This window comes from Lepidochelys olivacea, assembly GCF_965140295.1.
Source record: "Lepidochelys olivacea isolate rLepOli2 genome assembly, chromosome: 26".
Taxonomy (NCBI): Eukaryota; Metazoa; Chordata; order Testudines; family Cheloniidae; genus Lepidochelys; species Lepidochelys olivacea.
In genome coordinates, this window is record NC_140436.1 from 2,795,649 (window position 1) to 2,814,247 (window position 18,599).

Here is an 18,599-nt window from a genome sequence, read left to right on the forward strand (position 1 = left end):
CAGCAATAGATTTCAGCATTCATTTTTCTCAAGTAGTTCAGGGCCAGCTTATTATTAATCAACATCAGCAAAGCTCTTTCACCTCCCTCATCTACAAACTCCACCTCGTGAGAATAAGATAAAGCTGAAAGGATGGTTGTGGTATTAATGGCACTTTGATCACCTAGTCACTTATTCGGTGTAGCTGGGTAAAATTAATTGCAGTCCTCGACTTGATTTCTTTCTAATGGTCTTTGGAGGCTGCTGAGAAGCGAGGAATGGCATTGGGATCTGATATCTTGTGTACAGGTAAATAAATCTCAGGGCTGAACTCTTTGATACCAAAAATAGACATTGGCAGTCCATGTTCTCCAGATGGTCAACTAGTAAGACACTGGGCTTGAGTCCCACTGCAGGAATGGCTTCCTTGCTGTTGTTCTGTTATGACAATAACCAGAGATGGTGGAAAAACAAGGATGGACACATTTTGCCAAAGTTTTTTAAAATTTTTTTTCCCATCAGAATTTGGAATTTCTATGACTTTTTTCACATTTCAAAAAATTGCAACTTTCTCTAGCAATAAGATAAGAAATTGTATCTAACTTGCTTCATCCCAAATGATCCTGTAATGTTTTACGAACTGGATGTAATCAGGAGTCATATGCCTACTCCTGAAACGCAGCCACCTCTGGGGTAAAACACAGTCACTGTTTAATAGTGCCCAGCAATGCTACAAAACAGTAATTAAGGAAGAAGACTACTGAATCAAATTAAAACTGCAAGAGAAATGTAGGAAGACAGAAGGCTTCTGATGGTCCTGCCCAGTTTTAAAGTTCTAAATTCATTAAGGTTCATGGTGGTTTATTTGTCCGTCGCTGACATTTATCCCACTCAGTATTTACCTCCTTCTCTTCTCCAAAAGATAAAATCACAAAAGAAAAATAAATAGTAAGACAGATTCATCAAACCCAGTGAAGCTCTTTAAGGCATAGACTGTGTCTTCCTATTTTGTCTGTACAGCACCTAGCACAATAGTATCCTGGTCCATGACTGGTCTCCTAGGCTCTATGGTAATATAAACAATAAACAATAATAATAATAATAATAATCAGTCCTACCTTGAAGAGCTTAGATAGACAAGATAAGCAAAGGGAGAGAGAAAAGGAAGGGCTATTCTTCTTCTTCCCATTTTACAGATGGAGGACTGAGGCAGAGAAAAAGAGGAAGTGATTTGCCTAAGCTCACACAAGTCTGGCTGAACTGAGAACTGAACAATAATCTTCTCGGGGCACCTCCTATGCTGCCCTTCCTCACCCCACGATAACAGCCTACTGAAAGGGTCAATATATTTAAGACTCATTCATTACTACTGCTCCTGAGCAGGCCTGTAGGGTCTCCAAAGAGCAACTTCTGACACCAGCTCAGTGTGACTCCTAATGGCTGGAGCGAGGCTTTCTTTTTGGTTGACATGATAACACTGTGAGGCCCCATTTGCAGCTCAAGCGCACTCACATGTGGGATGCACACACAGGCCTTCCGGATGAAGAGCTCCACTAACCACGTAAGTCATGCTCTGGTCTCATGCCTGGCCACTGGCTGGCAAACATAGCTGTGAAACATTGTCTCTGGGAATCATCTGCAATTGTAGCACTTTCCTCTGCCTGGCCATGCCGTCTTGCACATCCCAAAAGGTAAATATGACTGTGACTGGCACCCAGTGGAAATATGCACTGTTTATGAGTATGATCTAAAAGCATTTTCTTATGCACACATAAAGCAGGCATTTTGCTAGATTTAGGGAAGTAGGCAAGATGTATTTGTCTGTGGAGTCTTTGCACCTTCGGCAATTATGTCTGCAGTCTGGAAAACAACAGCAGCAGGGTTGCAGCGGGGAGTGGAAAAATTCTATCATGTCAGAATAATGAGATCTGTGATTTTGGCACTTACTGGGTCAAAGACACACACAGTGTGTTATCTGTAATGCTTTCTGTCTGACATTTGGGGAAATTGCATTTATGCAGAGGACACGAGGCACCCAGCACTTCACCAGCACTGTGACAGGAGACGCTGTTCCCTGGTTATGCCAGTCCCCATCATTTCAGCCACTTGCCATTTCTGTGGGTGGGCCAAGGGGTATGGTGGGCCAAGTAGAGGCAAACACCATCTAAGTCCCCGAGCCTCAGCCATAAATCTTTATTAGGAAAATCTTGTGGCTGAGACACAATAGCGGGTGTCAGGAGACCAGGGTTCAATTTCTGGCTCTGCCACAGGGTCCCTGTGTGACCTGGGGCAAGTCGCTTACTCTCTGTGTGCCTCAGTTCCCCATCTGTAAAATGGGGATACTAATCCTTTCTTTCTCCCACCCTTAGTCCATTTTGTGTATTTGGATATGTAAGCACTTTGGGGCAGGGGCTGTCTTTTTACTAGACGTGTGTACAGCCCTAGCACAGCGGGCTCCCCATCTGAGTTGGGACTTGGAAGTGCTCCTGTAATACAAATAGTAGCAGCAGCTGGACATTACATTGTACACGTGCCCTTCAATTTCTGTCTTCTCCTTTGTGCATGTACTCCCACCTTTGCTGGCTCCGTCCATTAGAGATTCCCCAAGAAGAGAGGAGGGGCAGGGGGTCTTTTGACCTACACGCCCAATTTCCTGAAACCAGGTGTTTGGAGCCATCCTCCCTCTCCCTTCTCCCTCTGCTTCCTTGATCTGCAGGGGCAGTGATGAAGTGATTGATTATCCCGCCTTCAAGGTCTCCTGTAGTTTTAAACTGAATCCTGCCACAGGTGCAGCAGATCATGAGGGGAGAGCAGGGCACAAACAACAACAGGGAAGGCATTCAGGGTGAAAAGACCAAAAATACACACCCACAGCCAGTCACAGTCAAACAGCGTACAACTGAAGGCAGATGGGTAATCGGCTGATAAACCCTTCCTCTCTCGGGTGCTGGTTTGAAGGCTGCCCAGCTTGGTAATACTGCAAGGCTGTTAGCATCTCATGACTGCTCAGGGGAATGAGTTTCATGCCTGCAGTCCAGTCTCTGGTGAGCAAATCTCCATATGACAAAAGCCTCTGGCACTAAGGCTATGTCTACACTACGTCAGCATAGCTATGGGACTGTAGCTCTGCCAGCCTGCCTCCAGAGTGCAGATGCAGCTTTTTCCATCACTGGAGGAGCACCATCTCCCCGCGCGACTGTAGCTAGGTCAATGTGTGTCGACCTAGCTGTGCCTACACTGGGGCTTAGATCAGCATCCCTATGGTGCTCAGGGTGTGGATTTCTCATACTCCTGAATGACGTAGCGAGGTCAAGCTCATTTTTGAGTGTAGACCAGGCCTAATTACCCACTACCATAGAGACAGAATGGGCTCTGGAGACTAGACTCCCGTCTTGTCCTTACAGAGGTCTGCACTCAGGTTTAAGGCATGTTGGTGGAAAGTGTACGTTAAGTGGGGATGGAGTACAACAGTGCGAATTGGGTGTAAAACACCCCCACTCTGATCTGGGAGCCTTTTGTACTTTGCACTGGTATAAATGACCATGCAAGGTGCAGGGCTATGGGAAATCAGACCCAGAGAATTTCACAGAATGAAATCCTCTCTACGGGTATATTTTTATCCATCCTATAGAATTCTACAGCAGAGATAGAATTTGCTATTCAGTTCTACAGGATGGTCCAAAAAACCTACAGAGAGATGATCAGTTTCAATTAGATTCTTTGTCATATGGGCTGAAATAGATTTTATAACATCCCCATGTCTGGGTGCTCATCTGAGTCACTGTGCATTTTGAGTTTCTCCTTGGTATAGCTGTGCTGGCCAGACTGGGCCAGGGACCCTCAGCTGGCAATGTTGCCATCTTTTGTGATTTCCCCATGATATCTGATGTTTTTCTTAAAGTTCTAGTTCTTCTGATTACATGAGAATCTTAGATTTTTTTTAAAGAAAAGCTTGTAAAAGTGACATGAGAACACCCTAAAGGCTCAGACTCTAAAAGGCAAAGAAAAAGAATGCACCAAATTTATTATTTTTTTAAAAAAATTCATGATTTTTAAGCCAGGCTCTTGATCTCTGGGGTTGCACCATGGAGCTGGTGTAAATCAGCCTAGCTCCATTGCATTCAATGGATTTACACCCTTTGAGAACCTGTCCCAGAGAAAAACATCCCAGTGGGTCCCACTTCTCATGGCTACTTGGTCCTTTCACCTAAAAGGCAGTCACAGTATTACCCTGGATTCTTTATCAACTCCCAGCCTCCACTGAACAGATAGTCATTTCCCCACTGTAGTCAAGACCTGCTCCCTGTGGCTTCTTTTACGATCCTGGAATTGACTAACAGTGATATAAAATGCTCTTGCCTGTCCGGCTGCTGATCTTTTGGGCAATTATTTGGAAGTAATGAAAGTGAATGCATGACATTTAAGAAAAGAAACTCCACTGTCAGCAGGAAAGCTACTACATTCCATACGCACCTAGGAGAATACACTTAGCTTGAAATAATGTTCATTTTAGCAGAGTTGTAAATTACAAGTATGTTAGGGTCCTGGGGGAATTATTACCATTTGGATGGAGGTTATAGGCCTTGTGCCTATAAGTATATGCTACACAGCGGCTGTATAGCAAAGTTTGGAGGCAAAAGAAAGCACCTTTTTACGGTTCATCTCTGGTGGCTTGTATTGCTAATGTTCCACTTACACATACACACAAACACTTCAGCAGGGAAGAGGCAGGATTCTGAAATCTGTTTTCCCAGTGGCTCTCTGTAATTGATCCAGTCTTGTTAACGAATGAGGACAAAAACAGTATAGGCCCTGCCAAGTGAAATATGGCTGCCTGACCTTGACCTCCAACTTACCATTGGGAGCTCAACCCAGGACTGCAGGGGCAATGGCTGCTTCATTTTAGTTTTTATCCTTTCTTTATTGCAAGTGTTTCATAAAAGGTAGAATGGGACCCGGCAGGAAGTAATAATTTTGAGCTTCCTCCACATGACCCAAAGGGAATTGTTTCCTCCTGGTGTGATTGGAATGATACTCATGTAAGCTTAATCCTCTGCAATCCTTGTCCAGTCCATAATGTTGAAGGGTCACCTTTAGTCTGTGCTGGTCATGATTCATTAAGCCTTAGTTTTTATTTGATCCATTCCTTTCAATGAGAAATTCTATACTAACGACACCTTCTTATTCTCTCTTTCCCATCCCTTTTCTGTAGTGTTCCCTGGTCCATATCCAGTAAGACTCATTTGAGACACTGAGAGGAGGAGATAAGGTCTTCCCTTGGATACTGCTGTTTGGCAGGAATGATGCAGGTACTCCACAACCCAGTGGCAAGAATTCTCCAGCCCAAGTCTTTTATCTGATCCTGCACCTCCCATGGAGATTTCACTGGAGAATCTCATGATCCAAAGCCCATTGAAGTCAATGGAAAGATTCCCATTGATTGCACTGGACTTTGCGGTCAAGCAGATTCCCAAAGAGTTCCTTGTGGGCCTGATCCAGAGTCAGTGGTTAGAGCAGGTTAAACTCTTGGGTTTATTTTCCAGCTCTATCACCAGCCTTTCCAAGTGATCTTAAATTGCAAGTCACTAAAGCATTCTGCTTCCTCTATGTCTGGGGATAACAATATTTCCTTATGTGACGTTTCTCTCCATATTCTTTATGAAAATATGCTTATGATATGAACATGTCATAACTGAGATGTACTTTATGCAAGATGGGTCTTGTAAGAGATCATTGGAAAGGTTGTAATTTACTGAATGTGATTATCCAATTTCTATGCCTGTATCATTTCTGTACCTGAAGTTAGGAATATTGACTATGTATCTGTATTTCAACTATGCTACTTTGGGTGACACGCACTGCTAACACTTTAGGTACAACAATGGAAAAACCAGACAGGGCAGATGGCCCATCAGCAAGGACAATGGACTGTGAAAAGGCTTGGCCTTCCTGCAGACTGCCAATGACTTTTGGACGCTGTGATACTACAGAGTCAGGTGGTCTTGTCACCTGGTACTAAACATTACCTGGGACTTCTTGTAACTTTCCACTGGAGGGGGGGGGGAGGGTCAAGTTTAGGAAACAAAGGATTCCTGCCTTATGTAAATCCTATTTAAGTGTGGGGAGGAAGGCAAACGGGACCTCTCCTCTCCATGGCCTGTCTGTCCAAGAAGAAAGACCTGAAGGGAAGGAGGGGGCAGGGGGAGTCCAGACTGAGATGTGAGTCCAGTCTGAAAAGGAATATAACTGGAACTCTGAATCACAGAAACTTTGCAACCTGCCTAAAATAGCATTTATGGTGAGAATTTACATTTTGTAACCTGTTTCTTAAGTATATTGAGCTTAGCTTGCATATTTTGATTTATTTGGTCAGTAATCTGCTTTGTTCTGTCTGTTATCTCTTATAGTCACTTAAAATTCACCTTTTGTAGTTAATAAACGTATTTCTTGTTTATAATATAACCCAGTTTATGTAATTTCTAACTTGGAGGGTGGAATGGGGAAGAAGTTGTGCATATCTCCCTCCACATTGAGGAAAGGGGTGAATTTCATAAAACCTTTGGGTTTGTACTCCTTAAATGGACTGGGCACCAGTGTGTTGGGGTAAGCCCCTAATGCTGAATCTTCCCAGAGTGGATCTCTGTCTCTCTGTGCAGCTGGGTGTGGCCCTGCCTGTGTGCTTGACTGGAAGAGGCTTGTGAGCCTAGCCCAGCAAGGCCAGGTAAAGGGAACCCAGGCTGGCAGAATAGGCTGGCTCAGTGGCACCCCAGCACATCAGGTGACACCCCAAAGGGCCCAAACCCATCACACCTTAATTCACAGGTTGCTGTGAGGCTGAATTATTGTTTGGAGGTACGTCTAGATCCTTGGAAGAAAGGTGGTGGAGAATAGAAAGGTATAGTTGCTGTGCTCCCAGTAAAATCGGTGTCTGCTCCATGCAGAAATTTACGGAGTAGGCCGTTTTGTTGCCTGGTGGTCTCTGGAGTGTTGCACAAACGCTCACACCTTAGTACTCTGTCTCCATATGGAACAGCTGCATGATTAAAAAAGACCATCAGCCACACCAGGCAGCACAAAAGGGGCAACACTGGAGGATATCAGCCATAGAGCTGTTAAGTTCGTTGGCAGTTCCAAAAAGTTGTGAAAACAGAACGTTTCAGGTTTTTTAAAGGTTTTTTTCAATTTAAGTAAAATCGAAGGGAACATCTGAACGACACATTTCAAATTGAAAACTCTCAATGTTTCATTTTGAAAATGTTGAAACTAAACATTTTGACTCTTTCAGAATTCCAGTTTTTGTTTGTTTTTTAAATCGAAAGAGTTCAGCAAATTTGACATGAGTTTGAAAAAATGTTTTGGTCAACCTGGATCTGCATTTTTACCCATCCAGAAAAAAAGAATGTTTTGGTTGAAAATTTTCACCCAGCTCTGAACAGCAGCCTAGTTGTGCACTAGCAGGATGGCACCACCATGGCTGGCAGGGGAACACAGCAGCTAGGCTGGAGGGTACAGCAGAAGATGGGATAGCTTGGCGTACACAGGGAACATTGCTCTAAGGGGCACCCTTTGCCTTGTGGTTCTGTTCCAGTTCACCAATGGCTGCCCACTGTAGGGGCGCGATTCCTCAGAGCGTGAGCTCTCTCCCATCTGTTTATCTCTTTGAATCACATTAATCATGTTCCATGCCTGGATGGCTTATAACACCACATCCATCCTATAAGAGCTGTTATCGTACACCCTGACGATCTGTCAGATAAATAGCCAGGTCGGGTGCAGCCGTTCCAATATCCTGAAGAAATCAGATTTATCATTTTTGATTAAAAAACCCTCCCAGACTGGCGAGGAAGTTGTGTTCCTTGGCCCTCCGCATGCGCTGCTGTGACAGCTTCCCTGTGATAAATGGCTGGGGAGTGCCAGGTACAGTTGATGTTGAAAACCCCAATATGTAACTTAGGCATCTCATTGCAAGTCATTAATCGAAATGGGGACCAGTGCCAGGAGAAGGTCCATGGTCTTTAGATCAGCTCAGCAAGACTCAGAGCCAGAGGGAGGGAGAGAGAGAGGCCCTTGTCATTTTTCACTTCCATGGCTCTCTGTGGTGGTACCTTGCTTTAGACTTTGAAATCCGACCCAGATTCCCCACCTGGGGGCAACTCAAGTGTTAGCTCCTGAAAAGCCCTAGGTTAACCTTCCCCCGGGTTGTGCCCTTGGGGTTCCCTTTGCTCTTGTTTAATGATTTGGTCAGGATGAAAAGCATGCCTGGGTGGCCAGCAACACAGCTGCTGTGGGGCTTTTCCCTGGAGTGACACAGCCCTCTGACCACACGTTGGCAGGAGGATAAAATTCCTGCTCGGTATCTGTCCTCTGGGGGCACTTGAAAATTATTACAAAGGCTAACGGAAGGCTGCTGGTAGCCGAGGGTGGAGGGGAAGCGGGGGCGTGTTACAAACTGAGCTGCTGAGCACCAGCTGTTAGTTTTCACCCTGAAAAAAATCCCCAGAGTTCATTTCACCAACGTGACCATGCCCGGCCCATTGTGACAGAGGAAGAATTTATACCTATGGCGGGTGGCCTGGAGGTTGAGATTAGAAACTGGCATGTCTCTGCCCTCCCTTGGTCAGGGAATTACGATGAGACTCAAGGGGCAAACAGGCTGAGAGGTGGCTGAAGGATCCTTGGAGTTAGAAGATGGGAACTAGGTGACATTTAGTCCATCTCCATTGCTAGGGCAGGGCACTTTTCTGTACAGTATATTTGTTCGTCTTGTGCTAAGTGACTGGCGCTTCCACCATTTCCTTTAGGAGACTGCTCCATAGCTCAGGTAGCGCTCGCTCACAGGAAATGTCCCTGTCTACATTTTGCTTTGCACCTTCTTTGTCTTGCCTTGGGATCTTCAGCGTTGCACTATAAGGATGACTCTTCCATGCTGTGTGTCCTTACGTAGTTAACAGTGTGAGGAGAGGGAACGTTCAGGGCCTGATTTTCAAAGGAGCTGAGCACCTCCAATGCCACCTAAGGTTCACAGGAGCAGCAAAGGCCCTGCACCTCTGAAAATCAGGCCCTTGCTGAGCTGAGATTCACGACAAACCCTCCTCTTCCACACCACCCATGTTCCACCAGGTGTGTTACCAAACTGCACAGCTGCCCAGGAGTCCAGCCAGGAGACACCATTCCTGCCACACCTTCTCAGTTTAACAATGCAGACAATGACATTGCTGCTCTCTGCAGCCTTCCGAGCATTCACACCACAGCCTCGCAAGCTTCTTCACCTCTGCCGCTTGGGCTGGTAATGGCACCTACAGGCCCAATTCTTCCCTCGCTCTGGCTTGTGCAGTGGTGTAACTCTGCTGTTACTCTTGATTTACACCAGCGTGAGAGGACAGCCAGCCTTTTATATGCAGCCACTGCCCCCTTCCTCATACACGTCTGTTTGATTCTCTAGGAAACACCATGCATCAAGGACCTTTAGTAATCCAACTAGAGTCAAGGGAAACACAGGTTAATTGCCCTGGTGTTGTGTCTTCCTGTCCGGTCGCCCGTATGCGCTGATGCCCTGCTGGAGATCAGCTGTGATTCCAGCAACTTCAGCTTTGCATTGTCATCGAGAACCACCGTGTCCTGGCACGGCACCTCTCTCCTCCCGTTCGCCAGTCACATCCCAAGTCTCACGCCTGGTGCCAAATTGAGTTGTAGACATGAATTATTTAGAAGCATCCGTGGAATATTGTTGTGTCAGTAACACAGACTATCAGTTTGTGGCCTTGGGGCTGCCTCAGTCACACACTCCATCACTATTTTCTCTCATGAATAATGTACAAGCAGAATTACTCTGCATGTGGAGAATTCATACCCTGAGAAAACAAGGTTGCTGCAAAATTAATTTTCCCTACTAAAAGAGTGACAGAAAATCAATTAATCGCATATTATTCTGTACGGAGACAGAGGAAGGGAAACTGTGAAAATGGCTGTGGTTATACATCAGCAAATGCCGTATGGCAGTGTGCTTTGCAGGGGTATGAGTTACAGCCAGCTACAAAGAAGGTAAATATATTCTGCCCAAGAGAGCCCTCGAACATCAGACTTTGGAGTTCACATCACAGCCAGCTGGACTCACTATCTGCTGCGTTATCGTGTACAACAGCAGTTCAGTGGTCTTGGAGTGTGGTCTTTCCTTTTCACTCTCAGCTGCTTCCTCTCTTCTGCCACTAGTGGGCTCAAACTCTCTAGCCACAGTGAGAATCTTTCCAATGAAGCATTTTAGGCCTGATTGTCAGAGGTGCTGAGCCCATACAACTCAGCTCAAAGTCACTGGGAGATGCAGGGGCTTAGCACCTTTGCAGATCAGTCCTGATTTGCTTAGCATTTGTTTGGATGCATTGTTGTGGATGCACATTTTATGCTATAATCCACTCCCCAGCACACACTGCATATTGCACAACGTAAAAATACACACATTTTCCCTTATGCATTGGTGTTAAGAATGGGCTGATGGATCTACAGGGAACTGATAAGGCCCATTTCATTTTATACAGAGAGAAATGTGCCCCCTCTAAATAGGGAGGATGGGGTCCCCTATTTTTCCAGCATCATGACTGAGCAGAAGGTGGCTTAACCCTAAGGGAACTCATGTTTTACAATTCTCCAAATGTGAAGGGAGTTTTACTTAGTGGTTAGGGCAGTGCAACTGGCAGTCAGGGCTCCTGTTCCTGGCTCAGGGCGGGTAGTGATGCCTGTGGTTAGAGCAATGAGGGTGGGAGACAGGTTCTATTCCTGGATTTGCCATTGTCTAACTATGTGCTCTTGGGCAAATTGTTTCACCTGACAGTGACTTAATTTCTCAATCTATAAAATAAAATAATAATTCCCCATTTCACTGGAAAATTGTGAGACTTAATTCATGTTTTAAAATTGCTTTGAGAGCCTCCTATCAAAGTGGCTGTATAAAAACAAAGTATCATTATTTATTATCATCTGATGATCTCAAAGCACTCTGTAAAATGGGTGAGTAATAAAAGTATGGGAGGGGAGGGAACAGATGGACACATAGGGCTCATAAAAATCAGCATAACTCCCTTATTATCAAATTGAGCTACACCAGCTCAGGATCTGGACCGTAGACATGACAGGTCTGACAATGTAAAGGGGGCTTATGGTAAATGAAAATCTGAGTGGTGTAAAGCTGCATTAGGGTAAATGAGAATCAGGCTCTAAAGGTCAGATCCAAAGAGTATTGAAATGGGAATATTTCCACTGAATTCAATAGGAAGTGGATCAGACCCCAAGTAACTTGTCCAAGATCCTTAGAGTCAGTGATAGAACCCTCATCTCCTGACTACCTGTTCACAGTTCTAACCAGCAAACCAATACCAACTCCCATCAAACAGTTGTTTAAGAGAATATGTTTGCTTCCAAAGGGTTAATTCGAACAGCTTTATTCTTAATCACTCAGTTCTTCTCTGCACATGTGACAAGATTCTAAAGGGTCCTTTCCCCCCTTGCAAACAGATCTGGAAATGGAGAGAATCTATGTAAAACCAGTGAAACCATTAATAATATTCGCAAAAAGAACAGAAGGACTTGTGGCACCTTAGAGACTAACAAATTTATTTGAGCATGAGCTTTTGTGAGCTACAGCTCACTTCATCGGATGTATAAATTGGTTAGTCTCAAAGGTGCCACAAGTCCTCCTTTTCTTTTTGCGAATACAGACTAACACGGCTGCTACTCTGAAACCTGTCATTAATAATATTGTGACCTGTATCTATTCCATTGCCTAATCAGGTTTGATTAATATGTTCATTGGTTTAATGCATAGGCTAATAACTTTAGGAATTAGAAATTATGAGGCTGACCTCGAAAGAACTGGTCAAACATCAATAACATCATCAAGAATAAAACCCCAAACAAGTTAATCTATAGCAAGGACTTCGACTATTTTTTATTATGGCTAATTATTTTTCTGAGAGTTCCCAGTTTCATTTGTCATTTCCTAGAACAGATGAGTTTTAATGGTCACTGCAGAATGCAGATTTATTTTTGCCTTGCAATTTACATTGTTTCTACAGCAATAAATAAAGACACTTACAAAGCCTTCCCCACACCAAAAAATGCACCTGCATCAGCTATTGGCAAACTGCAGAATTAGGGCTCATTCCTAGGTACATGCATGTCATATGTGTTTGCAGTTCAAGGAACACACATTATGCATGCATTCTAAAAGGCACATGACCTTTTATGTGTATCAGTTTTGAGGCACATGTGTCATGCATGCGTGCATTCTAAGGTACATGCATGTCACCTCTGTATTCATTCTAAGGCACACACATCATACATGCTTTCAAAGACACATACGGGTCACTTGTATGTACATTCTGGTTTTCCTGTTGCTTTGATAGTGTTGGAGACTACAACCACCTGTTCATTGACCAGACAGGTAAAGCACAGTCACTGTCAGGGCAAACTTCCTTCAGATACATGTCCCATGGCTCTTTCAGTCCATGGCTGCAATCTCCTGAGTCTGCTGGGGAAAAGGCTAATTAGTGCAGCATCTTGATGTGAATATAGCTGGTGGGAAAATTTCAGAAACATTAAGATTTTGATGAAAAATTAGAAAAAATACCTGCTGAACATTTTCTTCCATTTCCCAACCAGCTCAGAGGGTGTGAGTGTGAGAGTGAGCAGGACACCAACAAACTGCCAGCATCACGGGGTGAAATCAATGGCCTGGTTATGCAAGAGGTCAGACTAGATCACTGGTTTTCAACCTATTTACCATTGTGGGCTGCATATGTAGCTCTCTCTGTGTTATGTGGGCTGCATCCACACAATATATATAATATCTGTATGGCCCCCCCGAGGATGTCACATGGGCCGCAGCTGTGTGCTGACTGGGTCACAAGCGGCCCATCAACATATTTGGTATTTCAACCACAAATTTAAAACCAAGCAATCCACTCTATTCTGGCTTTCCACCCTGCATATTATTATGATTTTTCCAGTTTAAAGTTTATCGTCCAAAGCCTGGTGCTTTTAAAGAGACGTGTGTGTGTGAGAGAGAGTGTGCACTGTTCAAGAGACACCAAGAAACAGACTCTGTATGTATGAGTGCGTCTGTGTAGGAGAGAGAGAGACTGTGTCAGCGTATCTATATACAAATTACCTAATGACAAGTGAAACAGAGCGCTTGCTGATGCCTCTCAAAGCTCCTTTCAGCCTCAGAATCCAATTGCCCTCTGCTCTCAGAGGGAAGAATTTACTTTCTGCAGTGTGTGGTAGAGGCAAAAGTTCCCCGGCTTGTGGCCAAGGCAAAATGAAGTGAGCATCCAAGTGTGTATGGAAGTGTTTAAGAAGTATCTGCGAGCTCCCCAGCCGAGCAGACATGAAAGGGAAGATGCTGTGAGTGATTTATTGCGTGCTGAGCAACTTGACAGTCATACTGTTTGAAACCAGTGTCCTCTGGCTTCAGCCCTGACAGGAGATGGCTCAGATTAATGGTGCGGCAGAGGAGGAGATTAATGGCAGGAGAAAGCCAGCCACTCCTGCCTCTGCTGCCCATGTCTGTCCTCCCACTCCACCCCCAAATTGCCAGATGTGGAGCAAAAGAAGATTCACTCCAGAGAGTGCAGTTGGGACCCCAAGCCCTCGATCTGCAGATGTTTATTGACGGATACATTCAGTCTCTTTAGCAGTTCATTAGAGAGGTATAGAACTCTGGCTGGCTGCTCCTTTTCTCTGCACGGCTGGCCCCACCTCGCTGGCCCCAACTGCAGCCATCCCAGGATGTTGTGAAGGTCTCTTGCCTTGAGCTGATCATTATAGCGAACGGGGTGGATGCTGCCTTTACTTTCCTCACGTAAAAGCCCGTGAAGAATGATGAAGGGGGCAACTTGGCTCATCTGCTTTTTGTCTCCAGCTCGGAGCCCAGATTCATTTGTACCAAACCATTCCCCCATAACGAGCACCGATCAAACCAGCATCCAAACACTGGGGCGCCTGCCGTAGGCTTCCTACACACATCAGCGTTAGAGGCTCTTCTGGTTAGGGTGACTCTCCTGCTGTTGGTTGCCCTGTGATTCCACTAGTATAATACTGTGTATCAATTCTCCATGTTTATGCAGCCACCTCAGGTCAGGGGATGATGCTAACAGCACAGGCCTCCCCCCAAACAAGGAAGATGTTTGGGTGGGGTGCTATGTACCCACTGACAAGCATTTCCATCTGGCTGGAGGGCAGGCTGCATTTCCATGCCTCCTGACAATTCTCTCCTCACGTCGCATGCCCCAATCATTCAAAAATCATGAGCCAGGCCCCAGAAAACCAACCTATCAGCTTAAAATCAGGAGATTATTTTTTAAAAAATGGAAGGCTCTTTCTATCTTCCTTAAAGGTCACATTTTTAAGCAACCACAGCGGATAGAAACTTCCTTTAGAAAAGAAAGCCAAGATTCTTGTGCAATTAAATGAGTCCAGGAGCTGAGATATTAAGGAAACGCAGATTATTGCAAGATGAGCGATAAAATCGCCAGAGTTGGCATCACTATGTCTCCCCTAACACAGCCCCACTGCTCCAGGAAGCCTTGGGCCTCAGAGGTCCACAACTTGCCTCAGTCCATTTGTGGCTTTTCATGAAGCCCCAAGATTCCAGTTTCTCGCTCCTTGAGCCTAAAATATAAATACAGCACCTTAAAACCCAGGCTCTCCTGACCCCCAGACTAAATCTGCCTGGCAAAACAAATGACTCTACTGGGTTTTAAATGTTCCCCCAGCTGACTCTGATCTGAACTGTTTATTATGGTTCTCATAAGTGAAATCATTAAGTCTGACAGAAATGCAGCGAACGTTTACATTCAGCATCCGTTTGAGGGGAGCGCTGTGTCTGCATTAGATTTACCCCTTCCCTCCTCCACCCCAACAAAAGCTACATATGATACTTAAATGAATTTTCCATCATCATTTTCCAGGGGAAGAATAAGACTGAACTTTGCTGGGCCCTGCATGATTTGGCAAGTTGTACAAACTGTCTGCTACAAGTCTAACTTTCCCCCCTTCCGATGTCAATAGGGGAGTCTTGAAAACTTGAAAGAAAGGTGGCACTAGGGCTATTACTGTTTCTGAAATCTCAGCAACAAACAAAGGATTTGCTTCCTGCATCCCCCATTCAAGATTAATATTAATTATGATCTGGCAGTATTACTGCTGGTCAAAAAACAGCATTTCTGTCCTGTGAGAAATTCCAAGATTTTGAAATTTCATTTAATCCCAAATTGGAATGAAAAATTGAAATCTCAGAGTGTTTTGCAAAATGAAATATTCCACAATATTTTATTTGGACCTTTCATAGATTCCAAGGCCAGAAGGGATCATCTAGTCTGACCTCCTGGATAACATAGGCCAGAAAACTTTCCCAAATAATTCCTTATCATGTTGACCTTTTTATGTTTTATATTAGGTTACATATTAACTTAGAAGTCTAAATGACAGGAGACTCCTGAAATGTTTCAATAAATTCCTGTTGAAAATGTTGATGAAATCAATACATCCTGGCAAAAACCTTTAGATTCCCTTGAATCAGCAGTTTCCAATGGAAAACTGTCCCTTCCAAACATGTTCAACTTGCTCTAATTCTTATTACTCTTTGTAAGCAGTGGGTAAATACCTGCAGGTTGGCTGGAGTTTTCTAAGTCTCCTGGACAGTGGTGGAGAGAAAGGGCATGGCACAGAGAGAGGGGAGGAACCGAGAGCAGAATGAAAATTCAGAGTCGAGAACGAAATTGAGAGCGGCGAGGAGGAGAGCAGCTTTCTCCTGCCGACAAAGAGCGGCTACACTGCATACCGTACGTGGCTTTAGTGGCACAGCGTTGCTGCAGTAAGGTGCACAGTGTAGACAAAGCCTGGGGTAAAATCCTGGTCCTGTTGAAGTCAATAGCAACACTCCCCTTTGACTTCAATAGGACCAGAACTTCTCTAGATTTCTCCTCAGGCCTCTGTATGACTGTGCCATTATCCTTGGAAAGACTTGGCGAGGGACGCTAAGATTTTCAGCTTCTGTGGCAGGCTCCGCTATCCTTTGTACAAGTGGCCTAAACCTCTTGAATTTATGCATCAGCTCTCGAGATTGAGGAGGAGAATCTTTTTTATGGTCGGTTTGGAAGTGAGGAGGCTGGCAGAGTGTCGGAGTTAGAGCACAGACCTGGAGGTCTGAATTCTAATCCTGGCTTTGCCACTGTGCCACCGAGTGGCCTTGGGTCAGTCACTTCACCCCTCAGTGTCTCCATCTGTTAAGTGGGTATAATAATGCCCATCATGCAGGACCTTGTAAAAATTAATGAAGTGCTCTTGGATAGAAATGCTATATGAAGACCTCATGAGTAGTAAAAGGGAGAAATGTGATCATTCATCAATACACAGGATCCGCTTACTTAAAAGCAGAGCTGGTCAGGATGTTTTTGACAAAACCCTTTTTCGTCAGAAGATACCAATCTGTCAAAACGGAAATTTTTGCAGACCCATATTGCTTTTGACTAGGCTTTTGTTGGGAAAGGTTTCTCAAGTCCAGGATGGACTCTCTGCTCAAAACCAGAGTGCACCCAACTCCCAAATAGCTAATAGCCCAGTGGTTAGGGTACTCACGTTAGATGTGAGAGACTTGGCTTTGAGTCCTGTTCCAAATCAGGCACAGCTCTGGGCTAGAGGCAGTCTCTTCTATGGGAGGTCTTCCACTTTGTATCAATAATTAAATATTCATTGGGCCAGAGAGAGAAAAACTCACTACAGCCTGGTAGTTAGAGCATTCAGCTAGACTGGGCAGACCCCAGGCTGAAATCCCTGTAGCGCTGGATTCAGAATTCCGTAACCCCTGGGCAGAATTGATCTCCTCTCTTGGAGCTGTTCCACTTTTTATAAATAATTAAATATCCATTGATCTAGAGACTGTCTCTATAGCCTGGTGGTTAGGGCACTCATTTAGAATGTGGGAGACCCCTGGTTTAAGTCCCTGCTCTGAATGGCCAGAAGGTCCCCTCAGAACATTTTGTCTGACCTCCTGTATATCACAGGCCATCAGTTTCCATGCACTAAACCCAGCAGTGGGGCTACTGGCTATTCTTAGAGTGTGGGGGAAGAGTCCTCACTCTGCCTCTGCTCTTATATGAAACATTTCAAAAGGTTTTGGTTTTGTCCCATTCTGGAATGACAACAAACGTTGAAATATTTTGCAAAACAGAATTCTCATTTTGGGTCTACTTAAAACACCATTGTTTTGCACCCAATTGTCGCACTGATTTGTCAGTCTGAACAGACAATCATACGTGCATGTGTCTGATTTACCTTAGGGAGAGTCTACTTAGTGCTGACAGTGGGTGGTATGTGATGTGTTTTGGTTTTAAATTATTTAAATGAACTCAAGGAATGTTTGATTTCTGTAAATTTAACAAGAAAAAATGAATATATATTTATATGCTGTATTGTGTGTGTGTGTGTGTGTGTGTATTTAGCATTCAGATGTGTTTAAAGTGAGATGAATACTGGTGGTTTTGGCAAGCTAGATACCACTGGAACCAGAAATGTAAACTGTTTGAGAAAGGAAACATTTCTGTTTAAATGTAAGGAAAAGACGGCTTTGAAAAGTAAACATCCTCCAAGAGAACTAATCGCTTTCGGAACTCATACAACTCGTTCAGCTGTGTGTATGTGGGGGGGGGGTCACATGCATGTGCATAAGGGAACGGATAGAGTAACATGTGAGCGTCCCTCTAGTAGTCAGCGTGTGTGTGCATTTATGGGAGGGCTATGGCATGCACATGTGTGGGACAGTGCCTGGCATTAGGTATATCATGCCCCTGGAGGGGTCTGGGCACATGTGGTTGTGTCTTCATAAGGATGCGTGTAGCGAGTGTTCAAAGATATGTCTGTGGCTGTGTGTAATTGACAGCGAGCTGATTATCAATAGAAACTCTGATTTCAGATGGGGCTAAGTTTACTTAGATTGTAAACTTTAGTGCAGGGATCTTTTTTGTTTTTGTTTTATGTGTCTACACGGCGCACAGCTGCAGCATCGATGTGCTACTGCTACAACAAGAGCAATAATAATAAAGTCGCAGAGGTCGCAATGGGGCACTGATCCAAGCTTCCTCAGGGTTCAGAAGGAGTTCGTCTGAAGCCCCAGTCTGGAATCACGACATGTATTCCTACCTGTTATACAGTGCAGCGCGCTCAACTTAAATGTATATCACTTTGTTGCATAATCTGTTTATGTGCAGAAAAATCACTCCAACCCTGTGGGGCCCCATTATTTTGCCTGGAGAATTGTGTGTCAACTAATTACATAGTTTGTGTATTTCCGTTCAGATTGGAAACATCCATGATGAGTTAATGCTCCAGAGAAGTGACTAAACACACGTTGCCCACTCATGCATGGCTATGGTGCAATAAATAAACAAAATAATACATATGTCCAAATACCCAAGATTTTGTCTGTTCATCCTGGGGCTGTTTTGGAAACAGCTGTTAGCCTGTGTAGTAAAACACATGATGGGAATTGTCACAGGAATGTGACTGTCATGCAAAACCCTACACTAGAATGGCAAAGATATTTGTATTGTGCATTTGGTTTTAATTTGATG